We start from the raw sequence: 27,570 nt of genomic DNA on the forward strand, positions 1-27,570 counted from the left end.
GACACTTTCAAATTAGACTTTACATGTAGAATCTACACAAACTACTCCACATTGATAAAGCTAAAAAATGCATATAGAATATAAATAAGTAAGATTTACAGAGAAAAACAGATAATCTCAGTTACATACGTATTCAACCTCTTTGCTACTGCTGCCCTAAATCAGCTCAGGTGCAAATGATTTGTTTGAAAGGTCACACAATTAGTGAAATGGTTTCAGCCTGTGTGTAATCAAAGTGGTTTAACTTGAAGATAATTTCCCTCAGGTATATAAAGACTTTCAAGCTGCAACTCATAGGTGATCCAACAAAGCAACCATGAAGACCAAGGAGCTTTCGTAACAAGTCAGGGATAAAGTGGTAGAGAGGCATAGAGCAGGAGAAGAGTACAAAAAAAAATTCAAACTGAGCAGCCGGGCAAGCAGGAAACTGGTTCGAGATGTCATTCTGAAGCCAGCAATGACCTTGAGAGATCTGCATAGTTCTGTGTCTGAGATGGGAGTCAGTGTTCACACATCAACAATAAGCCTACACAAAGCTGGCCTGTATGGACGGGTGGCAAGAAAGAAGCCATTACTCAAAAAGCATCATCTTAAAGCACGTATAAAAAAGCATGTAGATGCAAACATGCTCTAGTCCACAGTGATCAGACCTACAATTTGAGACCATTTGGGGAAAAATTGAGCTTTGTGTGAATTTTAAACTATCTATTTTTTCCCCAATATGGCACATTCAAAATTGGAAAGCAGTTGCAACAGTTTGGGGCATTTCTCTCCAAATCTGCACATGCCACAGCTATAAAATTATTATGACCAGAAACTAGAAGATAAGATGTTCAATTTGAGCCCCATTGGGATTATCTGTGGCGTTTTTTCTATTTTCTCAGTTTCTGCCAGTCCTGATTCAAATCTGAAAGAAGGTTATGTGTACAGGACGACTAGACAATGCGAGTGATCAATTAATACAACAATCAAGTAGAGGAGATCAGTAACTATCATTAGACACCACACTCACTCAACTTGCACAATGTTTACTATTTCTAAACAATATTTTAAACAGCGTGGACAGTCATAATTGTCTATGGAAATTATGACACCTTTCAGGCCCCATATCATCAATTCTACACACCTCCCAGCCATAAAATGAATGTCACTGGAAATTGAAATCTTCAATTCGAGCACACATTTGGCTTTTTAGACCTTTTTTTATATTTTTAGTTCATTAAAAGTAAACTGGCAGTTATAGAAAAATAGCTGAATATGTCAATGGTTTCCTCCTAGTTTCTCAATATCTCCACATTTCTTAGCCACATAGTCAGGTTTAATGTAAACTAGAAGTTGTGATCTTTAATTTTGGGGCTTTTTATATTTTTAGTTCATTATTGGTAAACAAGAAAAGGGTTCCAGTGAAGTCTAGAATGGAAGTGAAAGCTCTCAGAAGCAGTATGTTCTTCTCAGACAGGAACAAATCTTGTAGGTCTCAGCTCGTATCTCTTCAGCACATAAATGCTCTCTGGTAATGAGTCTACTGTAGTCCAGATACATATTGAGATGGAAAAATGGGCGGTGACCTTAACATATGGCCTATCAATGCTGCAGATTAACATTCCACAGTGAACATTCCACAATGTGCTACATTAACACTTATTTTCAAAGGCACAAGTGTGAGACATCCAACTCACAAAGGAACAAAAGTAATACATTTGGTGAATTCACTAGTTTTATATAACTGACATTTGGTGAATTCACTAGTTTTATATAACTAACAGTTAGAAGTTGTGATCTTTAAATTAAACCCACATTTGGCTGTTTTGATTTTTTTTGCTATTATAGTTCATTATTAGTAAACTGGCAGTTATAGAAACCAAGCAGAATATGTCAACGGTTTCTGCCCAGTTTCTCAATATCTACATATTTCTCAGCTAAATAATCAAGGTTAATGGAAACTTGAAGTTGTGATCTTTAATTTGAGCCCACATTTGGCTGTCTTGGGGCTTTTTTGCTATTTTAGGTCATTATTAGTAAACAAGAAAAGGGTTCCAGTGAAGTCTAGAATGGAAGTGAAAGCTCAGAAGCAGTCAGTATGTTCTTCTCAGACAGGAACAAATGTTGTAGGTCTCAGCTCATATCTCTTCAGCACATAAATGCTCTCTGGTAATGAGTCTACTGTAGTCCAGGTACATATTGAGATAGAAAAATGGGCAGTGACCAGCTCCTGGTGTTTGCATATCTCTCAATTTTCCAGCAAAATGGTCGAGAATTAACACAATGATAATATTCAGTTCAGTATGTAGACCACTGTAGAACATATCAAGGCTGCAAAACAAGTAGACAGTGATATAACAGTAATTCAATATTTTGTGAGAGTAGGGGAACTAGGTCATCACTGACGATTCTCCCCCATTCTCACTGCAAACTTTCATGGACACAGGGAGTGTAGTGCTACACTGTGCCCAGGGAAGAGCACTTATTCTCAGATACCTCGTGCACGATTCTCCTTCCACACAAAATAATGTGATATGTGTATAATGTGAAATAATGTATAATGTGATATATTGTAACAATTGTAAGTCGCCCTGGATAAGGGCGTCTGCTAATAAATAAATAATAATAATAATAATAACCCTAGCTCCAGCAGTTCTATCAATCCTAATCCTAGCTGTAGAAGTTACACTAACCCTAACCCTAATCCTAGCTCCAGCAGTTACACCAACCCTAACCCTGACCGTCCAGCTCCTGGTGTTTCCATATCTCTCAATTTTCCAGCAAAATGGTCGAGAATTAACACAGTGATAATATCCAGTTCAGTATGTAGAGCAATGTAGAACATATCAAGCCTGGAAAACAAGTAGTAAATGATATAACAGTAATTCAAAATTTTGTGAGAGTGGGGGAACTTGGTCATCAGTGGCGATTCTCCCCCATTCTCACTGCAAACTTCCATGGACAGAGGGAGTGTAGTACTACACTGTGCCCAGGGAAGAGCACTTATTCTCAGATAGCTCGTGCACGATTCTTCTTCCACACTCGGTTCTTTCATAATGCGAGGAGAATGGCCAGATCATTAGGAACAGGGACTTGTGATATGCCAGCACTGAAAATATGGTACTTGGCAGTTTCCTGTAATGTAAAGATATTCTCTAACTCAACCTCTATCCTTAACCCTACCCCTGATCCTCCAGCTCCCGGTTTTTCTGTATTTCTCAATTTTCCAGCAAAATGTTCAAGAATTAAAGCAAGGAGAATGACCTGAATATTAGGAACAGTAAAGGGCTATAATAGGACTGGAAAACACTACATAAATATTAAGAATAAAGAGAGAAAAAATTCAAATTTAATATTACAAATTAACAAATGATAATAACTATTCAATTAACAAAAAAACAATACTCAAGCAATAGCCCTAGCTCCAGCAGTTCTATCAATCCTAATCCTAGCTGTAGCAGTTACACTAACCCTAACCCTAGCTCCAGCAGTTACACTAACCCTAACCCTAGCTCCAGCAGTTACACCAACCCTAACCCTGACTGTCCAGCTCCTGGTGTTTCCATATCTCAATATTACAGCAAAATGAGAATTAACACAATGATAATATCCAGTTCAGTATGTAGAGCAATGTAGAATTTATCAAGCCTGGAAAACAAGTAGACAATGATATAACAGTAATTCAAAATTTTGTGAGAGTGGGGGAACTTGGTCAGCAGTGGCGATTCTCCCCCATTCTCACTGCAATGGTGACTGGTTATTTAGCACTATTGTGTCTCTGGTCATGTAACTCAATGGTGACCCAGGGAAGAGCACTTATTCTTGGATCCCTCTGCACGTCTCAACTTCCACACTCGGTTCTTCCATAATTTTTGATTTTCCATTGAAATCCTCCAGAATATTCGCAAGGAGAATGGCCAGAATATTAGGAACAGCAAACAGGGCTATACCAGGAATGAAAAACTGTACAAAATTGTTAAGAATAAAGAAAGAAAAAGTACATATTTAATATTAAATATAAATAATGTAAAATATCTCTTCAATGAACAAAAATGCAACACATGATAGTAACAAGGTTCTTAACAACACAGGAATAACAGAATTGTTTGATTAGGTTGTTTCACTAAATTTAAAGGGATTTTCTCTACAATGGTAAAAACAGCTAATTTTGTCAAAAAGTATAAAATTGAAAAGTAATAACGTAAAATGCGTTAAATGATCTCCCTAAACATTATGCTAACTTCTGGCACTGGTGGCACAGAGTCAACCTCAACAGGGTCTTCTTTCCCCGCTGATTCTGCCAAGCCCGTTCCCTTGGCTGTGGTTTCGCTAGATAGTAGGTAGGAACAGTGGGAATCTCGTTCATCCATTCATGCGCGTCACTAATTAGATGATGAGGCATTTGGCTTCTGAGATAGGTGTTAGGTGGCCCATCCACGGTGTCATCCAATGACATGAATGATTGCGCGGAGCCAACATGCATAGTCATAGCAAGGCTCGCAACAATTTGGTAATCATTAAGAGACCCCACTGTCTTCCCTGATCCAGCGACCCACAAGGATCCGGGGACAAAGAAGTATGATCCTTTTTCTTTCTACAACCCGCCGAACCATACAGCTGAGGGCCATCTAGCCGGAATGGGAATTAAGTCCGACAACTTAGTCAGGGAACCTTTTCCGCTCGGTTGTATGCTTGACTTCTTTCGATAACCCCCAGAACGCATACAACTACAAAGGGCCATCTAGCCGGAATGAAGTTAAGTCTGACGACTTAGTCTCACGGCGGGTGTTACGCCAAACATGGTACACTCGTCATTTTCGACAACCCCCAGAATGCAGCACAATAACTAAGGGGCGTCTAGCCGGTATAGGTGGTAGGTCCGGCATGGGTTGTAGACCCGGAAGGCACACGTTACAGAGGAACGGGCACAGACAAGAAGGGAGAAGTAAGCGACTTAACCACAGGGGAAGTCACCCCTACATGGCTCTCGTCCAGCACAAGACCTTCAAAGAGGAACGGACACAGACGGGGAGGGAGAAGTGAGCTACCTAACCACAGGGGAAGTCGCCCCGACATGGCTCCCATCCAGCACAATACCCCTAAAGAGGAACGGACACAGACGGGGAGGGAGAAGTGAGCTACTTAACCAAAGGGGATGTCGCCCTGACATGGTTCCTGTCCAGTATGAGACCTCCAAAGAGGTATGGACAAAGGCAAGGAGGGGGCGATCGGAGACTTAACCGCAGGGGAAGACATCCAAACCTAGCCCCCGCCCCGCATGAACCTCCAAAGAGGAATGGACAAAGGCAAGGAGAAGGAGATCGGAGACTTAACCACAAGGGAAGTCATCCCGACCTAGCTCCCGCCCCGCACGAAACCTCCAAAGATGAACGGGCAAAGGCAAGGAGATGGAGATCGACGACTTAACCACAGGGGTAGTCAACCGACCTAACTCCTGCCCTGCACGAAACCTCCAAGCCTGGGTCTTTTGTACACTCACCATCTTTCGACAGACACCCAGATGCATACAATGACAAAGGGCTATCTAGCCGGGATGAAAATTAAGTCCGGCAAACTGTTCTCACGGAACCTTTTCCTCATCATATACAAGGGTGGGTCCTGGTTCACTTCGTCCTGATGATTTTAAACTGGTTTGTCTACTATATATGGATTTTGAGAACTACAGAAATAAAATGTGTGTTTGTAAAGTATAAACATCTAAATTACATGTATGATACATTATAACCATACACAATGACTACTCGTTATTGCTAATTGATTTCACATAGTGGTAACCACAATTGGTCACCATATAAAAGGCGGTGTGTGAACACTTGCAATTTCTTTCAACATTCAGCAGGATAGACAGCAAGGGAGAGGAAGAAATCAAATAGCTCGTCAGAGAGGTGGGCATGGGCCCCGACAAAGAGGTCAAAGAGGTGGGCATGGGCCCCATCAATGAGGTCAAAGAGGTGGGCATGGGCCCCATTAAAGAGGTCAAAGAGTTGGGCATGGGCCCCATCAAAGAGGTGGACATCAGAAAGAGGGAGGCAGATGGCAGGGAACTGTTCTGTCTAATGAGGCCTTACCATGGCAGCGGCTGCCAGATTAGTTCACTCCAATCTGAAAAGATCAACTGTCAATGAGATCATGAGAACATTTTACCAAGAAAATCAGTACGTCTGCAGGATATGCACTATGCTTTACCATTACATTTACAGTAAATGACATATTGTAATGCATGTAAATTCACAAAACATGTTACAGTATTCTTACAGTATGATCTATTGACAATATACTCTGTTCTACCCTCAGAATTGACAGAAGACCCCATGGTGGTGGCCGTGGCCGTGTACTGACCGACCAGCAGGAGTGGGCAGTGGTGGAAATGGTGAGGGCCAGGAATGACATACAGCTGTCCGAAATAAAGCAGGCCATTGAGGAGAACGATGACACCTTTGCCAATGTGGCATCCATCAGCCTACCAACAACCGCCCGCCTTTTAAAGAGGCGCCAGGTATCTATGAAACACATTTACCTGGAGCCTTTTGAGAGAAACAACGACTGGGTGAAACAACTGCGGGCTGAGTATGTTCAGGTACAGCACCATATACTGTATTACTGTTACTATTTGATGCACATGCTCCTTCACAATATCATATTGGAACTATACTGTAAAATATATTTTTAGAGGATGATGGTGCTTGATGCTGCTGTGAAGCATCACAAGTATATCTTTGTTGATGAAGCAGGCTTCAACCTGGCCAAAACTCGGTGCCGTGGGCGGAACATCATTGTATTTCTCAATGAAATCGAGCAGGCCTGTCAAGGTGAAGGGGTCACCTATGTCATCGTGTGGGACAATGTCAGGTTCCACCATGCAGAGGTGGTTCAGGCATGGTTTCGGGTCCATCCCCGATTCGTGACCCTATACCTGCCCCCATACTCTCCTTTCCGCAACCCTATTGAGGAATTTTTTTCAGCATGGAGATGGAAGGTGTACAATCACCATCCCCATGAGCGAGTCACCCTCCTTCTGGCCATGGATAAGGTATGCGACGATATCAATGCAGACCAATGTCAAGCTTGGATTCGCCATGCCAAAAGGTTTTTCCCGTGGTGCATGAACAATGAGGACATTATTATTATTATTATTATTATTATTATTATTATTATTTGTTTATTTAGCAGACGCCTTTATCCAAGGTGACTTACAGAGACTAGGGCGTGTGAACTATGCATCAGCTGCAGAGTCACTTATAATTATGTCTCAACCGAAAGGCGGAGCACAAGGAGGTTAAGTGACTTGCTCAGGGTCACACAATGAGTCAATGGCTAAGGTGGGATTTGAACCGGGGACCTCCTGGTTAAACCCCTTTTCTTTAACCACTCACTGTGATGTGGATGAGAATTCATATCCAAATGCTCAAGACAGGCTTGATGCAAATGAATGCATGCTAAACGTTATGTTTTATTTTCATTCATTTAATTTGTTCCATTTAATTTCTTACATTTGATTACAGACAGTACACCTATGTTGCAATTATATCTGAAAAATAAAATGTTTTTTTTTTTTTGAATGATTGTAGAGGATATCTTCATTGATCACACCTTTGTTTACACATTGGATAGATATTATGGGAATTATAGATTTTCTGTCAATTTTGTTGGGTAATGTAAGTGTATTGCCTAATTTGAAAACTGTGTAATCTACTGTAATTTACAGTACTGTAGCATATTACTTTCAGCACTTCTAAGGGCGATTTGAAACACGTATCTCGCATTGTTTGCTATTGGATTAACTGGTAGTTAAAACGACCAAATTGAAAATATATCATTATGTTGTGTTTTGGTGATTAAACCAATGTTCTCATTACATTTCACAATAAACTTATATTTTGAATCAATGGTTGTGTGGTGAGAGATATTTACAATCCAAAAAAATAGTACCAAAGTGATTAAAAAAAACTGTAATGCTGATAGGCCTGTCACTGTTGACCAATACAGTACTTGGTGACAGTAGGTTCAGAGGAAACGTTTTGTATGAAAGCCTTTTCAAATTGTAGTGCTCTCCAGACAAGCAGTGCTCAGGTTCAGAAACGTTATGGACTCAAATCCCCCCCATGTGACAGGATCAGTGTTAGTCTGTTAATGTCACTCTGTAAATGAACTGGAACCCTATTAAATACATTACATTTTTAAATACAAATCCTACACACCTTGCAAAGCAAAATCAAACAAGCTCTTCAAAGGGTTTTCTCTTTTGCTTTTAATGACACTTTTGCACAGAATAACAGCATTCCCAGTCTGTCTAGAAGCTCATCGACCCGAGGCATGGGATATGCATCGAACTTGGCAATAGCGTTTACCTTACGGAAATCAACGCAGAAGCGGTTAATGTCATCTTTTTTGGCCACTATCACAATTGGACTGCACCACCTGCTCCTGGAAGGCTCAATCACCCCAAGCTCGAGCATCGCCCATACCTATTTGCGAACGCCATCTCCTCAACTTTCCGGGATCTGGTAGGGTCTCTCTCGCACTGTAACACCTGGGGGAGAGACAATGTCATATTCAACGAGATTAATTCTGACAGGCACATCAGAAAAACATCACTGAACTCCTCAATTAACCTGCCCAGATCTCTCTGCTGATCTGGGAGTACCTGTTCCCCCATTGGAATGTTCTGTATGCGAGGAGCCTCTATACAGGGTCCAAAATCATCCTCTACCTCGTCTGGGGCTATAAATAAGGCCTCCCTTGTCTGCCAGGGCTTGAATAAATTGATGTGGTAAATTTCCTGTTCGTTGCAGCGATCGGGCTGCCGAATTTCATAATTGACTTTCCCTATAGCCCGAATCACCTCATATGGCCCCTGCCATTTAGCATGCAGCTTGGATTCAAACGTGGGAAGAAGCAGCATTACCTTGTCTCCTAGTCGAACGGTCCGAATCCGTGCATTTTTATTGTAATGCTGCTGTTGCCGGTGCTGAGCCGATTTTAGATTATCCTAGGCCAAACGACCGACCAGATCCAGGCGATCACGGAGTAGGAGCACATGCTGCACTACGTTTTTGGACGAGCCTTTGTGCTCTTCCCACCCCTCTCTCAACAGATCGAGAATGCTGTGAGGCTGCCAGCTGTACAAGAGCTCGAAGGGAGAGAACCCTGTCGAACTCTGCGGCACCTCTCCCTGCAAAAAGCAGGTAGGGAAGGAGCACAGCCCAATGTTTCTGCTCTTGGTTCACAAATCGTCTCAGCATTTGCTTTAATGTTTGGTTAAAACATTCCACCAAACCGTCCGACTGTGGATGATAAACAGATGTCCGGATGGGACGTATTTTTAACATTGTATACACCTGCTGTAGCGTTCAAGACAGAAAGTTAGTTCTATGATCAGTCAGTATCTCTTTGGGGATCCTTACTCTCGACAATCTGCACTAGTTCTTTGGCTATTGCAGCGGCATTAGTGGACCTCAATGGAACTGCCTCCGGGTATCGCGTCGCATAATCCACCACTACTAATATATGCGTATACCCGGAGTCAGAAGGTAGCAAAGGGCCCACTATGTCCATTGCAATGTGCTCAAAGTAGTGGAAATTATTGGCAGTGGGACCAAAGGGGCGGGGCGCACTCGACCCAGCACTACTCGCTGGCAGTCTGGGCATGTGGCTACATATTTCAACACTTCATTATGAAGCCCTACCCAATAAAATCGAGCCAATATGCATTCCCTCGTCTTGTCGGCTCCTAAGTGTCCTGCAAAGGGGATGTCATGCGCCAGCCTCATGACCTCGGGTCGACACGACAGAGGAACCATCAATTGTGTTACAGGCTGTCCTGTGCCCGTGGCAGGGTTTACCCTATACAGTAATTGCCCCTTGATAATGAAGTGCGTATATAGAGGCCGTGTGGTCCAGTGGTTAAAGAAAAGGGCTTGTAACCAGAAGGTCCCCGGTTCAAATCCCGGCTCAGCCACTGACTCATTGTGTGACCCTGAGCAAGTCACTTAACCTCCTTGTGCTCTGTCTTTCGGGTGAGACGTAATTGTAAGTGTCTCTGCAGCTGATGCATAGTTCACACACCCGAGTCTTTGTAAGTTGCCTTGGATAAAGGCGCCTGCTAAATAAACAAATAATAATATACCAGCACCCCAGCGCCTTCAACATCCTTTCCTTCAATAGACCGGACCTGTCCCCAAGCATGCACCAGTGTGGGGTCGTTTTTCTGGTCCCACACTAGGTCCACGCTTGAGCCCTACATGTCCGGTACATTGAGAGGGGCCGGAGTACCATCTGCCCTGGATGGCGCAGTAATCTCGCCCTCTCAGTCACACTGCGTACCGACTCCCCTTGAGCGGCGTTTGATACCATCTGCGCTCTCTCCCACCAGTCCCCAGCCTCGTTTCAGAGATGCACCTTCCCATTTTTCGATCCGTCTTTCTTTCATTGTTTTCCTAGGACAAAAAAGGGAAGAAAACAGGTCAGCTTGCAGGGGGAAAATCTCACCAATCGTTTCCCCTGCTCTGTCTGCCACGTTTACGTGTGCGGTCGGGACTGCCTTTTGGATTAATTGCCGATACTGTGACCAGTCCCAGCCCAGAATTACGGGGTGCGGCAGCCTTTCCACCACCCCCACTGTGAGGTGGCGTTGTGTCTGACCTATCGACACGTATGCTTTTAGGGTGGGATATGTATCTCCATGGATGCAAGAGATTGCCACCTTGCCTTGTGGCTGCCACGACACGCCACCTAAGAGAGCTGATCGAATTAAGGTCTGTGCACACCCTGAGTCCACTAAAGCCTGGGTACTCACATTACCAACCACCACATCAATAATACAAGGCCCCTCCTGACCATTTCCCCATTCCTTACCTGCCTCAGATGCCAGGTTGCACGTCACTACATTGCACTCCATTGCCGAGGGGCATAAGCGGGCGATGTGTCCAGGTTCATGGCACCTAGAACAGATAATTGGGGCAGAAGGCACCGGGGTTGGCGATCTGTCCCGCTGCTGATAAGTAAATCTACCCCAGCTGGGGGCCAACCGCTGCCTCCATGGTGAGGAGGTGGGTCGGCCCATTGGGATCGTTGGTGTGGCTGGTCGGGGTCCCAGGGGAGGAGGAGGTGTTGGTGTTACTTCGGGTGCTGCTCCTCAACTGGTGAGAGGAACTGCTCCAAGACCATTGACTCGCCCATCTGTGCACCGGTCTTTTGTGCAGGGCTAAGCCAGTGAACCATGTGGTCACACAGCTTCTGGGCGACCACCCTGGGACGGGTCTCCCGTGGTCTCCGGTATTCTGGGAAACGCAGCCGATGCGTTTCCCCCATGATGTTGAGACGTTGGAGGATGGCCCGCTTGACGAGGTCGTACTGGCTAGCCTCCTCGTCAGCCATGGCTTGGTAGGCTGCCTGAGCCTCCCCGCTCAGACAGGGGCCCAGTTAACTGGCCCAGTACTCCTTTGGCCACTGCACAGTGGTGGCCAACCACTCAAAGGCAACCAAGTACGCCTTGGGGTCATCCTCCGCGCCCGTGCCTTAGGGGGCGCCATCACGGGTACCGCTGATGCCTGGGCTGCATTCCCGAGCCTGCACCTCTCTATCAGCGCCGTGTATCTCTCCTCCCTGCCTCTCCTCCGCCTCCCATCTCTGTTCCAGCGCTTGTAACAGTGCAGTGAGCGTGGCCACGTCCATGCCACTCTCACACCAAAATGCCTGGTTTAGTTCGCAGCGCAGTCTGAGGAAGATTCTAAATCTGTGCCGCTGGACAACAGGGAGGAATACTGTCCTGTATAAAGAATAGGATACAATAATACAGTTTAAGAGAAACTAAATAAAAGCATGTGGTAGAAATAGCAGAGGTTATTGCCTGGAAGTTTACTCGTAAAGAGTGACCTTTCTGCGACCCTGTGTTGTTTTTAACAAAAACACACACTGAACCTCCAAGACTAGCGCAAAGAAAGCTATGAAACTGCGCCCATGCCTACGCCATTTTGGATCTTTGTGACAACGGCGCTCAAGTTGAATGAACCAAATATACGTCTAAAAACATTATCAAGGTTATCACGGTAGTGTTTTAACATCTCGCTCTGAAGAAAAGGACGGGAAATAGCAATATCGGTGCACAAAACACAGAGTATATATTTGCGATAAACTCGCTGCATCGGCGCTGCTGCCTCCAGTCACAGCGTCCCGGTTGATAATATAGGGCTATACCAACTCCGGAAGGGGCGCGGGGGTTACCTGAATTAAAGATTAAGTTTTCGCTTAATCTATATATGACCTAAAACCAGCTCGTTTGCGGTGTTAAAATTGAAAGTATTTAATTATAATATCCCAGGTATCACAATTCCCTCTGCGGTCTATATTAGATAATTGTCAACCCACACTGAACAGTTTGTATTTTGCGATTGGTATATTCCTCGTTCCGCAGCGCCTCCCCCGTTCTGTGGAAGACAGACCCGTTCAGACCCTGAGGGAGAGGAGGTAAGGGAGTTTTCATTAAGTTGTAAAATATGTTTTAAAACTACAGGAAGCTGTTATATTGTATTATTTTGAAAGAGCCGGGTTGTTGTGGGTAGGAGCGCATTGTTTTATGTGTGTGTTGTATTTCTGAAGCGGCGTGGCTGTGCCAGCGCTTTTGTTATTCACAGATTGAATAAAAACAAACAGATTGGCGGTTTTCCAGACCAAGCTAACTCGTTATGAAAACATCTCGTAAGTAATGTCAGGCGGTCTGGCAATTTTTGTCGTGAATGTTTTTTATTTCTATTCCTGAGACAGCGTGCAAGAGCCTAGCAATCGGGGATTCAAAAAAAAAAAACAAAACAAAAAAAACGAGATAAAATATATTTTCAGTATCAAAAAATTATTTCACTGACTGCAGTGTGTGTTCAAGTGTACCGTTGAGATTATAAAATGAGCGGTTTCCTAATAAGCGTGAACACTGAGCATGTCCCATTGTTCTACACTTACCTGAACACGAATGAGAAACTGGCTTTCTCTCCCGCTTAATCTTGTATTGATCCGCGTCCTGTCATTCCCGCCGTGTATCTGTGTGATGTGCATTTCTTTTTCCCGCTCTTTCCACTGTAACCTAAACTATATTCCTGTAATATAATAGTACTGTATACATCTGTTTAAGGGAACCGAAAAGCAAATAATATATATATAATAAAAAAAAATCCCTGTTCTCCTTGACTAAACTAAACATTTCAACACATTTTCAGATTTGGAGTGGCTGCTAACGGCTCTCACCTGAAGAGAAAGGACACCTTCACTGAGGAGACGGTCATAGCGAGTGACTAGCGCACTAGAGCCGTGCTGCACATCCCACTGACAAGACCTGAAGTGAGTGTCTCTCTCTTTCTAATCCCAGTGACAATACATGAAGTTAGTGTCTCTCTCTTTTTTCATTCCACTTTTAAATCAGCTTCATACTAGGCTTGTATTGTCTAATTGTAACTGAGTGTGTCAGAGCAGTCAATGTGTTCCTTGTATTGTCTAATTGTAACTGAGTGTGTCAGAGCAGTCAATGTGTTCCTTGGCAGGATTGTAATTGTGTGTGATGTTTATTATTGTGACATTTTTGCTTAATATTACAGAAAGAAACGTATCTGAAAGGCTAAGAGTTCAGCACAAGAATGCGCCTTACAGTACAATTAATCTCTGTTATTTCCTCAGATTAAAAAGGGCTGTTCACTTGCTTTTAATTCATTTTTCAGTAGATCTCTTCCATGACTCATTTGCAACTGTTCCTTAAGTGAACAGTACTATGCAAGTTATTGCTCTGCACACAGAGGTGCCTCAAATCAATACTATGCAAGTTATTGCTTTGCACAGTGCCTCAAATCAATACTATGCAAGTTATTGCTCTGCACACAGAGGTGTCCTCAAATCAATACTATGCAAGTTATTGCTCTGCACACAGAGGTGCCTCAAATCAATACTATGCAAGTTATTGCTCTGCACACAGAGGTGCCTCAAATCAATACTATGCAAGTTATTGCTCTGCACACAGAGGTGCCTCAAATCAATACTATGCAAGTTATTGCTCTGCACACAGAGGTGTCCTCAAATCAATACTATGCAAGTTATTGCTCTGCACACAGAGGTGCCTCAAATCAGTACTATGCAAGTTATTGCTCTGCACACAGAGGTGCCTCAAATCAATACTATGCAAGTTATTGCTCTGCACAGTGCCTCAAATCAATACTATGCAAGTTATTGCTCTGCACACAGAGGTGTCCTAAAAATCAATACTATGCAAGTTATTGCTCTGCACACAGAGCTGCCTCAAATCAATACTGGTAGTAAATTCTAAACAATTAGCCTTCTTTTTAATAAGTAAAAACATTATAAGGACAATTCCATGAAAAAGTGCCATGGCCATGAAAAAAAGTTGCATTTATCAAAAACATATCTTCCTGTATTTGTACTAAAGGGTGGACAGTATATCAGTGCAGGCTGTATTATTGTTCTGTTTGTGCCTTTTCTTTACTTTACAGGCATTTAAAGTTGCTGTTAAAAAAGCAACATTTTCAGAAGTCTGCCTTGTAGGGTTGTAAAAAATACCGATACTTTGGTACTACCGTGATACCAAATTTCAAAAACGGTTCTTAATTATGCATTCGGTAATACCGAAAAACTGAAAGTATCGGAGCACTTTGTACCTGTATGATGAAAATTGCGTGTTTGCATCCTTCATGTAAAAGACGGAGTTGTTTACTAAAAAAACAAAAAAAACAAAACACACACCTTCCCTTTATGTCTGCGCAGGGACACCATACACTCTGAGGGCCGGTTGTACTAACGAGATCAAAAAACAGGAACGGATTCGGGCTCATCAGAGCCGGATCATGAAAAGGCATTGTACTTAGCGGATCAGGATCAAGCTCCACTGATCCAAAATCTTGATCTGATCCTGCAGCTGCGTAGCCGTAACTAGGGAAACTGACCAATGAGAAGTGAATATGCGTGACGCAGAGATTGAAGATTCTGAATGTCAGAAAATGAAGTGTATTTAATGTAAACAACATAAATCAGAAGCAACTACTGTACATGCATAATTTAAAACGATTCTGTAAAAACAGATCGAGTATATTAATACCGGTATCTGGTTTTGTTTTGTTTTTTTAATTTCTAAAAATGTTTTAATAAATGTTACCGTAGTCACGGACGTGTGTTTTTTCTGACGGGCACAGCGGTATAGCCTCCATACACACAAACATCTAGCGGCAGCGTCGGTTCAGGGCAAATTATCAACACATTTTGAGCAAATGTAATCAGGTGCTGACAGACAGCTGCAACTGGAAAATGTCGCGGACAGGGGGAGATTGATGCTGTGAAAAGGTAAGCTTAAGTTATTGAGAAAAAAGGAATTGGGGGGAGGGGGGGAAATGATATGCATTGAAAAAAAACTACAACGTTAAATCTAATTAAATCAATGATTAAATCAATAATTAATTGTTTTCGGAGTCAGGTCTAGTTTTTTTCAATTACATCCTAAATTGACATTTAATTAAATGTTTATTTTAAAGTAGGATCAATTTACTAAAAATTATCAATAATATTTTGAAAAAATATACAATTGTAATTTATAGAAATTTACACAAGTCAGTAACATGGTTAAAATAGTGTCCCAAGCTAAAGTCCCAAAATTTCAATATCTCGCCAACAAAAATATTTCTGCAAGTAAAGCATTCAGCCTCCCTGATAATAAACAGTTGAATCTTTTTAAATAACAAACAATCAAAACATAAAAATAAATGTAAAATTAGAAATAAATGCATTTTAATTCTGAAAATATCATGTTGCGCAAAAATTTCAACATGGTCACAGTTTATGGATTTCACCAATTTAAGTAAGGAATTTAAAAAGGCAGCTGCAATGCTGGGGTCCTCAGAGGAGTCCTACCTCACTGCTGATAGGAAGAAGATAAGAGAGGTGTGGTATGTTTTATCTTTTATTTCATGTTAATCAGCTTCCAGACAGCTTGCTGATGGGCACTCGCTGTATGATATGAACACACTCAATAGATCTGGAGTAGAAAATCCAATTCCAGACACTTCCCCAATCCCAGGACTTAGGCATTTATTTATATATTTTTAATCCTGCAATTCCGTTTTTGTAATAATAATACAGTGCTTTTGCTTTTATTAGTCTAATAATTAGCGGAGTACACGCGTAGGCTCATGCAATCACTCGACAAAGGAGTTCTTCAACCAATTAGTCATAGTGAAAAAACACAAAGCATTGCAAGTAAAGATAACACAGTCGTGTCGCTCCAGCTCCAGCGCAGTGATTTCACTGCCTTTGTGCGGCACAACTGCCTGCTCAACTCCATAATACTGTTGTTGAAAAACATAAACTAGGTTCGATTCCGGCCTAAGGTACTGTCTGTGTGGAGTTTGCATGTTCTCCCCGTGTTTGTGTGGGTTTTCTCCGGTAACTCCGGTTTCCTCCCACAGTCCAAAGACATGCTGGCCAGGTGGATTGGTCACTCTGAATTGCCCTCTGTGTGAGTGAGTGAGTGTGTGTGTGGTGCCCTGCGATGGACTGGGGTCCCGTCCAGGGTGAAGTCCCGCCTTGCGCCCTGTGTATGCCGGGTTAGGCTCCATCTCACCGCAACTCTGTAAAAGGAATAAGCAGTTAATGATAATGGATGGATGGATGGATGGATGGATTATTTAGGGTGGCACGGTGGTGTGGTGGTTAGCGCTGCTTCCTCACATCTCCCGGGTCCTAGGTTCGAAACTGGCCTAGTGGTCTGTCTGTGTGGAGTTTGCATGTTCTCTCTGTGTTTGTCTGTGTTTTCTTCCACTGTCCAAGGTTGATTGGTCACTCTAAATTGCCCTCTGTGTGAGTGTGTGTGGTGCCCTGTGATGGACTGGCATCCCATCCAGGGTGTAGTCCCACTTTGCACCCTGTGTCTGCCGGGTGAGGCTCCGGCTCACTGCGACTCTCTAAATCAGTGGTTTTCAAACTTTTTAGGCTCCGTACCCCTTTCCAAAAAATCTAGTCTACCGCGTACCCCCATCTGAGAAGGGGTCATAATATACCTATGAAAACAGAAAAAAATGTATTTTCTAATTACTAGGCTTAAGTACTTGTTGATGCTAACTGAAAATATAAAACAAAAACAAAAAAAATGCTTACCTACCAATATGATGGACGTGTCTGCTTTTTATCACAGATTTCAGTAAAACTACACCCTGATTAGTAAACAATGCAACCCATACACAATGGTATGTTGTTCTGTATTTTAATTTGAACGAATAGGACTTCAAGTTACAAAAAAATTTAAGCGGGACATTAAGAAAAAAAAAAAAAAAAAAAAGCCTCGATTTGCTGGCTCAGAAGGCACACAGGGAAGGAGGAGGGGCTCGAGTTCAGCCAATTACTGTTCATGGAAAACAGCTGTTAAACTAATAAAATTAAATTAAAACAAAAAATGCTGTGTAAAATTATTTCAAAATCCAGACCAATAAGTATGGCCAAACGAGTCCAAAAACAGGTTATGCTTTTGAAAACAAAACCTAGGGTTCTAATTTAAAACAAAATCAAAAAGCAATTCTCAACAAAAGTCTTGCAAACAGAGAGCAAACAGATGGGGCATTCTGCATAAAAAACAATTTAAAATTTACAAATACAGGCATTTAAAAAAAAAAAAAAAGATCAGACAGCATGTGGAACTGTGAATATTGAATAACACATTGAATAAGTTAGTTTATTTTTTATTTATTTTACTTGAATCGTACCATTTAACACTTGAGCTAGACATTTAAAGTGCTATGTGTGTCTTGTGCAGTATCGAATCCAGCCATGGATTTTGACTTTTAGCAAAATGCTTCCATGTTAGTGTTTAGTGCAGTCGTCTGTTCATGTTAATCAGCTTCCAGACAGCTTGCTGATGGGCACTCGCTGTATGATATGAACACACTCAATAGATCTGGAGTAGAAAATCCAATTCCAGACACTTCCCCAATCCCAGGACTTAGGCATTTATTTATATATTTTTAATCCTGCAATTCCGTTTTTGTAATAATAATACAGTGCTTTTGCTTTTATTAGTCTAATAATTAGCGGAGTACACGCGTAGGCTCATGCAATCACTCGACAAAGGAGTTCTTCAACCAATTAGTCATAGTGAAAAAACACAAAGCATTGCAAGTAAAGATAACACAGTCGTGTCGCTCCAGCTCCAGCGCAGTGATTTCACTGCCTTTGTGCGGCACAACTGCCTGCTCAACTCCATAATACTGTTGTTGAAAAACATAAACTTAGATAAAGCACACTGCACTGATTAATCTACAAACAATGAACATTTAAACTCCAGAAAGTAAATGTACCCAGTAAATACTACACATTTTTAAAAGAAGCAACATCATACAATGATTATTTAGACATGAAGCAGATGCTACATTTTGCTACTTTATTTATTTTTTATTCATTATTTTATGGGGGAGTGATTTTGTTTTCTGTAGATACAGTGCAATTTTGTAGGTATGCACACTAACCCCCCCCCCCCCCCCCCCCCGAAATTTTATAATACATTAATCAGTTTTATTAAATTATGAGTTATAAAGTTTTTACCATATAATATTTTTGTGTGTGTTTGAAAACAAAGCAAAAAAACATGAATTGTCACTATGAGGCTGTGTGGTCTGTTGGTTAAAGAAAAAGGCTTGTAACCAGAAGGTCCCCGGTTCAAATCCCGGCCACTGACTCACTGTGTGACCCTAAGCAAGTCATTTAACCTCCTTGTGCTCCGTCTTTCGGGCGAGATGTTGCAAGTGACTCTGCAGCTGATGCATAGTTCACACACCCTAGTCTCTGTAAGTCACCTTGGATAAAGGTGTCTGCTAAATAAATAAATAATAATGAATTGTTGTTTTTTTATGTTAATTTTAAATAATATTTAAAAGTTAAATTATTTTTTGCATTGTGTAATTATTGTTTTTGATTAAATATCAATATGTATTGATTGTTTTATATTTTTCTTGTTGACATATTGCACTTGATTTATTTTTTTCACGTTGAAAGATTGCACTTGTTCGTACTGTTATATTTGAAAAATATTCTATTTGATAAATACATATTTTCATATTTTCTAATTCCATATTGTTTATTTAAAAATCATTAAACAATAGTAAAGAATAGTCACTAGTCAATTCTTATTATTGTCAGCTTGGTCACGGTATTGTCACAAGATTAAATTGCAAAATAAAAATAAAACTGCTCAACATTTTTTTAAATTGTTCAATGTTATGTTTATCCACTATACTAAAATCATCAGTAGCATAGTTTTAAAAACATATCTTGAAAAATATATTTTTGTAAAATCAAACAAAAAATACCAATGTATTGTACTTGTCTCCATTTAATTGTGTACATTTGTAGACAGAAAATATAAATATATATATTTGCTTTGAGCAAATTATATATATATATATATATATATATATATATATATATATATATATATATATATATATAATATATATATATGCATCATTAACAAGATCAGATGGTAGTCTTAACATGATAATTTGTATTTTTTTTTAAATGTTTTTGTGTGACCAAGTTGACTTTTCTTGAGGGACCACAATGTTTATCTTGTTGCCATGCAACACAAATTTGGTGGGAGCTTGGCAACTTCAGTTCCATGTACTCTAGTAAAACATTTTGGGACCAAACACTAGACACTGCATTGAAAAAAAAAAAAAAAAGAAAAAAGCCAAAAAGTTGTTATAGCTAAACACAACTAAACTAATATTGTAGAAAGTTTCTGTTCTAATTGCAATTATCTTAATACAGTACTGTTACAGCTACTTTTAAATGCATTGTTGCTTAATGTTTTCTAAAACATTAAATGATCTCTGTTTCAATCTGAAGGAAATACTTTTGGATATCCCTGCAAGCAGGTTTTAAAGTTTATGAAGTTATTGTTACAATTATCCACATTCAGTATAGTGCTTATTTAAATATTATTTTTAGTAATTTTAAAAAGGTTTCAGTTATGTATTTTGATGATGCATGGTCCATTTTAAAAACGTTCGATCTGCTCTAAACCGGTTCTGATCTTGGTCTAAATTAACAAACATGGTTGATCCGATAGTTGGGCCGTCTTCTTACTTCTTCCTCGCCGAAAACCTCAAGAGGTTAAAAACCCGACCTATACGTGCCTGACGGTTTCGAATAAAACAAATTATATTTAGTTCCTCAATTTTTCAAAAGTAGAATCAAGTTCTGATCCTGCTGAAAAGCAAGATCAGGTTTGAGCTCAGATTGAGCTCTGATCCGTTTAGTACAACACAACTAGGATCGAGATCAACATGTGAGCCCAGATCCGGGATCCCAATTTGAATTCTTTCATTTTAGACATGCTCCCAAGACATTGAAGTTTGATTATAAAAGACATTTTTTTTTCTACTCAGAGCACTGAACAAAAATATTTATTGACAACAAATGTTCTTTTTTTTCTAAAAAGCATATTTTATTTACATCTTGCCATTCATTAGTTTTTTGTTTATTATTTTATTATTATTTATTTATTTCTTAGTAGATGCCCTTATCCAGTGGCGACTTAATTGTTACAAGATATCACATTATTTTTACATACAATTACCCAGTTATACAGTTGGGTTTTTACTGGAGCAATCTAGGTAAAGTACCTTGCTCAAGGGTACAGCAGCAGTGTCCCCCACCTGGGATTGAACCCACGATCCTCCGGTCAAGAGTCCAGAGCCCTAACCATTACTCCACACTGCTGCCCAGTTACTAATATTACATTTTCTTGGGATGAAGGGAAATATTTTAGTGATTCAAAATAATGGTGTTTAAATAAAACTGAATGTCACAGCCATAACATTTTCTTGGTAAAGTTTCTATAAAAGTTGTATACTACATTATATTTTGTTCAATCTTGCTCTGCAAAGCTATTTTCTTTTAATGTATATTCTGGAATAAAATTGTTGACCCTTAATAGTAAGTGCCCAAATTAGCATCATGGACGTGACAGTTATGGACGTGACTGGTAGTACGCTTGATGAGATTGCAAAGAAATCGCATGTTTGGGGATTAAAGTGTTTTCTGTCATCTGCTGATCTTACATTTTTCTGTTCCTGTTAACACCCCTCTATAGTAAAATGTTAAAATGACAGTTGGTGGCAACGTGCTAAAACATGCACATTTCATTGATTTACTGTAAGATCAACAAAATACACGCACCTTTAAACTGAAGTGACATCATGTTAGTTCAGTCACTTCATTCAAAGCACTTTGCATTTCACTTTGCATTTCGCATCACGTTATTTTAACCATTCAGGATGCACTTCAAGAAGTTTTTATTTCTGTGCCAGTTTACATGTTTTTAGTTAATAATAGGGGTGCACTGATTATCGGTAGCCTATCTGCATGGCACCGATAAGAGGAAATAAAAACAACACACACAATCGGCTATCTGCACTTTGTGTTATTTTAGCCGATAATGTACACCCAATATACATGATTGAATTTCTTCCAGCACAGAAGTTTGCTCAGGCATGCTTACTAATGATGCAAGAACACTGAGACAGTAATGTTCCCAGTGCTGTGTAACGTGTGATCATCCTGCAGTAAATAAGTCTCAAAAGAGCAGTGTTTGGATTTTTTTTTAATATCTGGAAATAACAATAGGATAGTGTGACAGGGTGGACGATGGTCTGACGTCACGGCAGAAGCAGGAAGGGAAAATAAAACTGACACCGGGGAAGTACTGCAGTTCAAAAGGCTTGCGCCGTTTTAATTAAATAATCCAAAAATAAAATAAATATTTTAAACACAAACACTGTGCTCGCAGAGCAAAATAAAAAGGTTAAACCGAAACAAATCTCGAACACAAAATCAATACGGTCAGGCTGGGCAACAGCCTTCACTGATCCGTTATCTTTTTTCTTTCTTTTTGTTTCTCTCCTCTCGTTCTGTCCTCTCGCTCCAAACACCCACACTCCAAGCTAGAGAGCTGCAGGCTTTTTATAACAGGTGACCATCTCCCGATTAGCAACAAATTAAATCACTTAATTAATTCGGGAGATGGCCACCTTCTGCACGAGTTTTAATTATGTTGTGGATGGGGCTGCCCATCCACGCTAAACAAAACAAACCGGCTACGCCGTCAAAATACAAACGATAACAAAACATACGGCGCTCGCCGTTATATAAATACAACTAAATCTGTTACAGATAGCGAGTTGTGTGCAGCAGAACAGACTTGATGCTACATTAAATCCAACGATGAACTACGACTAGAATATTACTCTGATGCTTTAAAAAAAATAGATTGAATGCTAAATAACATTGATGGTTTAAAATAATAATAATAATAATAATAAATAATAATAATAATAAAAAAATATTATTATTATTATTTGTAATTGTGTATCTTGCTCAATCATTGGTTGCGGGTGTATTCAGAGGCATTTTGAAGCAGGAATTGATTACTGTGCCGTCTTGTTTAGTAACAAATTCAAGTTTGACTGAAATTTGTAAGCAGATATTTTCATGACATCTTTTTGTTTTTGATTAAGTGAACAGTTTAAGTTGTGCTGCATTTTTAATTTTATTCATTACAATGTCTCTAATTGTCCTTCGATTAACAGTATGTGCCTCACTTAGGTGAGAAAACATTAGCGATGTCTTGCTGACTTGATTTCTTATTTTCAGACACATACATGCAGATTTGTTTCTTTTGCTCTGGTGTTTAAATGTAGGGTTGACTCGCCATGTTGTACTTGCTGTTTTGCTTTGGGAGCGGGAGTGTTGATGACATTGGATTGAACGTTCAGTTAACAACGAATTAGGAAAGCGAGTCAAAGGTTAACTGCATAACTTAGTTGTTTTAATTGGTCATGATTATTTCGCTGACGCTACACTGAGGGAAACTGCAATGCTTATATTTCCGTTTGCTTGTCTTGTGAAGTTGGCGGATGGTGGACAGCGGGGTGTGATATAACGCATACAAACCACTATTTTTATATTGGTGACATTTGTTCAGAGAATAGCTGTTGGTATACGAGGGGGCGGTATAACGCGGGACAGCTGTACTATGTTATTCTTTGTATTCATTTTCTGAAGTAAATGCAACACGTAAACAATACCTGTTCATTTTTGTCATAAATACAACAAATAAGGCCACATTTTTTTAAAAAAATAGTGTGGTTCGGGTTACGCTGGAAGAAAAAATAGGATGGGTCGGTACATTTTTCTTTTATTATTTTTATTTCCTGAATAAGCAGTGAGCTGGTAAAAGTGCAAGTGCTAGTTTCCAGTGCATTTGTTAATAACCCTGTTGTACTTTCATTAGTCCCACTGTCATCTCGCTTCATTCTCCCATCATCTTCCCTTTCTCCACCTCACAGCTGGCTCAGTCTCATTTTGAGGGCACATCTTCATTGATAAACTTTCCATCTGCCTTGTTTTATGTTATAGGCAGGCAGCTCTAAGGAGTAAAACCTCTGGGACTAAAATATAGCAACACCATTATTGCTGGGGGTGCACCGATCAGTAGCCTATCGGCATGGCACCGATAGAAAGAAGAAAACAGAATCGACTATCTGCACTTTGTGTTATTTTAGCTAATAAAGTACACTAATATTCATGCTTGAATTTCTTCCAGCACAGAATGTAATGTTATGCTTAGGCACACTTACTAATGATGCAAGAACATTGAGACAGTAATGTTCCCAGGGCTGTGTAACGTGTGATCATCCTAAATATGTTTCAAAAGAGCGGTGTTTGGGACTTCCGGTGTCGTCACCATCTTAATGGCTGCTTGCTAGCGTAGCTCCCGTTTTAGCTCAATCCGCCCTCATCCTTAAGTAAAGAACCCCAGACACAGTATATGCAAGAACAAATAACCTCAGCAAAAATGAGTCAAACTGTATAAATGGGTAATTGTATGTAAAAAATAATGTGATACCTTGTGACAATTGTAAGTCGCCCTGGATAAGGGCGTCTGCTAAAAAATAAATAATATTCCAGGGTTTATAAAATACAGATGCAGAGATACACTGACCAACCCTGTGTTATGTTTTGTTCTTTTCTTTCTAAAATGTACTATCAATGAAAAATGTTAAGAAATGTTAGGTACTTCTATGTTGTATGTCAAAAGACAATGTAATAGAAATACAATGTGTATTTTGTACATGTGTTATTATTTTTTACATATATTTTTATTTGCATTGTGTGTATGTATATATTTTTTTCTTTCTCCTTTTCTCTTTTTCAATGTCTTTAAAACAAAACAAAAAACAAATAAACACCAAGTTGAAAAAAGAGCGATGTTTGGATTTCTTTTTAATATCTGAAGACAAGAATAGCGAGTTGTGTGCAGCAGAACAGACTTGATGCTACATTAAATCCAATGATGAACTGCGAGTAGAACATTCTGATGCTTTAAAAAATAAATAGGTGAATCCTAAATAACATTGAAGGTTTATAATAATAATAATAATAATAATAATAATAATGCACAATGTACTTTCAAAATTACCTTTTTGCAATTTTTGTTTATCTTGCTCAATCTCATTGGGTGCGGGTGTATTCGGCAGCAGGAATGGTTAACCATCTTGGTTATTAACAAATTCAAGTTTGACTTAATTTTGTAAGTGGATATTTTCATGTTTTTGATTAAGTAAACAGTTTAAGCTGTGCTGCATTTTGAAGCAGTGTATGCATACAATAAGAATGTAACGACAGTTGCTAGTTCACGTTGCCTAGACTGTTTCTTTTCTACTGTACAGTACAGGTAGAGTTTATTATACTCCATGCTAGACAGGAAGTGGCTATACAAGTTAATGTCACGTTGTATATTTTTACTAGTACAAATGCAAAGTGTTATTTGTGTGTGACTATGTTGTAAAACAAATGTATAAATTGTTGTGAAGCACACTGTATAATACTACGTTATTCTTTGTATTCATTTTCTGAAGTAAATGCAACACATAAACAATACCTGTTCATTTTAACAGTCATAATTGTAAAACAGTTTAAATTTGGCCCTGTGTCTTGTTCTAGTAGTTTACAATAGCTTTCATGCACTGTCTGTTATTATCGGTATTGGTAGCAGTGTGGAGTAGTGGTTAGGGCTCTGGACTCTTGACCGGAAGGTTGTGGGTTCAATCCCAGGTGGGGACACTGCTGCTGTACCCTTGAGCAAGGTACTTTACCTAGATTGCTCCAGTAAAAACCCAACTGTATAAATGGGTAATTGTATGAAAAAATAATGTGATATCTTGTAATAACTGTAAGTCGTCCTGGATAAGGGCGTCTGCTAAGAAATAAATAATAATAGTAATAATAATAATAATAATATGGGTAGAGAATCATCGACTATCGTATCGGACAAGAAAATCTTTATCGGTGCACCCCGAATTACTGTGGCACTTCATGACTGTCAGTGCATTCTCACTCGTGGCTGTCGGCACATTCTCTCTCGTGACTGTCGGTACATTCTTATCGACGCTGAATTTTTTGCCATAAAACGTGTGCTGCAAATAAAGTAATTTTTGTTGTAGAGGGGAAAAAAGAAGAGATGAGTGCACTTTGTTTAACCCCTCGGCCAGAATATAAAAGCGTGCAGCTTTCCTTGTTCGGCGAAGGGTGTAGAACGAGTGAGGAGTTAGGAGGTAAAAGAGAATTTAAAGTAAACAGTTGCTATACGTTCTGGCTGAAAACCAGCACCATACTTGTTTGGTTCAGTTTGTTTGGCCAACATGACCTTTTGTTTTGTGTTTAAGTCTTTTATTTCCTATTGTTTAATAAAGAGCTGAACGCCGTAGTGTTTCAGTGTTGCCCCGCCAGTACCTGTTTGTTTTGGTTTTGTGTTTCTGGTCTGACGTCGCCCACTGCAAGCCATCTTGTTCACAGTCTCCTATTTAAAATAACACATCTGCAGTCATATTAGTCTTGATGGAATGCAGAAAATATCTATAAACAGATATGGCAATGAATTAAAGTTATGTGAAACAAGTCAGAGTTTTAGCTTTAAAACTGCTACATAAGTTGAGGTTTTTTGTGCATTTTCAAATTAACACTAGAACCGCCGAAATTTCTGACTAGTTACAACCACCGCAGTGGTTCATTTGGCATCTATTTTAAAACAACTTCGATATGAAAATAGCACTGACAGAGTGGACGAGTGTAGATGTCAGGCCAGAATCAGGAAGGACAAACTGACACCAGGTAGTACTGCAGTTCAAAACAAACGTAGCGTGCCGCTTATTTAAATACAATAAAAATAAATAAAATGTTTTAACAAAAAGAAACTTGCTCACAGAGTGAAAATAAAACAAAAACAAGTCATGAACACAAAATAATAAATGATCCAGGTCAGGCTGGGCAAATCGCCTTCACTGTTCCTAGATTTTAGTTTTGTTTTCTCTCTCGCTCTGCTCGCTCTCGTTCCTCCTCTGAACACCCACCCGGAACGTGGAGAGCTGCAGGCTTTTTATACCGCGGCCGAGGGGTTTAACTAGCTGGCAATTATTCTATTACCCCTCACCCAAAATCTGCACAAGTTTTTTTTAATTACTGTAGATGGGACTAACCATACATGCTACTAAACAAAACAATAAACCTGCAGCATTTCGCCGTCACATATGCATAAATACAATAATAAATCATAAAACAAAAATACAAAATAACACAGGGGCGGAGGGGGAGACCCTGTTCTAAAAATAAATAAACAAAACACTGTACAGGGCTACTCGCCCTGTTACACATCCCCCCCTTGTGCAATGCACACTTGGCCCCAACGGACACCTCCCCCCCTTAGTCTCAAAGTCCTGGAAGAGGGGGAAGTAAGGTGTTTCTGGGGGCGGCCGTCGTGGGATGTCCACCCGCCCCCCACTTCTTCGTGGCTAGCAGCTCCCTCTTCCGCTGCGGGGAGAGCGGGTCTCCTGACCTCCCCCGCCCCCCTCTTCATGGCCAGCAGCCCCCCTCTATGAGGCTCCAGCCACAGTATTTCTTACTGTATGGCAGGACTGGTAGCGACCCCAGGCGATGCAGGACCCTCAGCGGACCCCCGGGAAGCAACGGCAGCAGCAGACCCTTGGGAGGGGAGCTCCTGGCCATGGAGGCAGCAGCGGGAACGCCACTTCTCCCTTGTACACTGTAACGGGTGGCTTCACAGGCGATCCAAACGTGACATCCCTGAGAGGAGCAGGTTTGGCATCCCTGAGCGGTGCAAGGCAGGCATCCCCAGGCGATGGTTCTGGGAGTGGCAGGTAGTCCTCCCATAGCGGTGGAGGTGGGAGCGGCAAGTCGTCCTCCCTCTGGTGGAGGTGGAACCAGCAGGTACTCTTCCTCTGCTGTTGGAGGTGGGAGTGGCACGTAGTCCTCCCACGAAGGTGGAGGCAGAACCAGCAGGTACTCTCTCTCTACTGGTGGAGGTGGGAGCGACAAGCATTCCGCTTAGGGCGGTGGAGGTGGAAACAGCAGGTATTCTCCCTCTGCTGCCCGATACCTGGGCTGTGGACGTTCGGCTTTCCCCCTCTTGGGCTGTGGATGCACCGACTCCCCCCTCTTGGGCTATGGAAGCTCGGGCTC

General features: G+C 40.6%; 1 protein-coding gene across 2 annotated transcripts in view; it reads left to right on the plus strand.

Annotated features, from left to right (window-relative positions):
* The first annotated feature begins 12,262 nt into the window (after positions 1-12,262).
* The window catches only part of LOC131737497 (zinc finger protein 501-like), a 39,009-nt gene continuing 23,701 nt past the window's right edge, over positions 12,263-27,570 (plus strand). The window contains exons 1-2 of one of the 2 annotated variants that reach the window (XM_059026786.1): positions 12,263-12,468; positions 13,212-13,332. The gene's annotated coding sequence lies outside the window, so the exon portion shown is untranslated. The other variant, XM_059026785.1, reaches the window with a different exon arrangement.

Source organism: Acipenser ruthenus, chromosome 7 (genome assembly GCF_902713425.1).
Source record: "Acipenser ruthenus chromosome 7, fAciRut3.2 maternal haplotype, whole genome shotgun sequence".
Lineage (NCBI taxonomy): Eukaryota > Metazoa > Chordata > Actinopteri > Acipenseriformes > Acipenseridae > Acipenser > Acipenser ruthenus.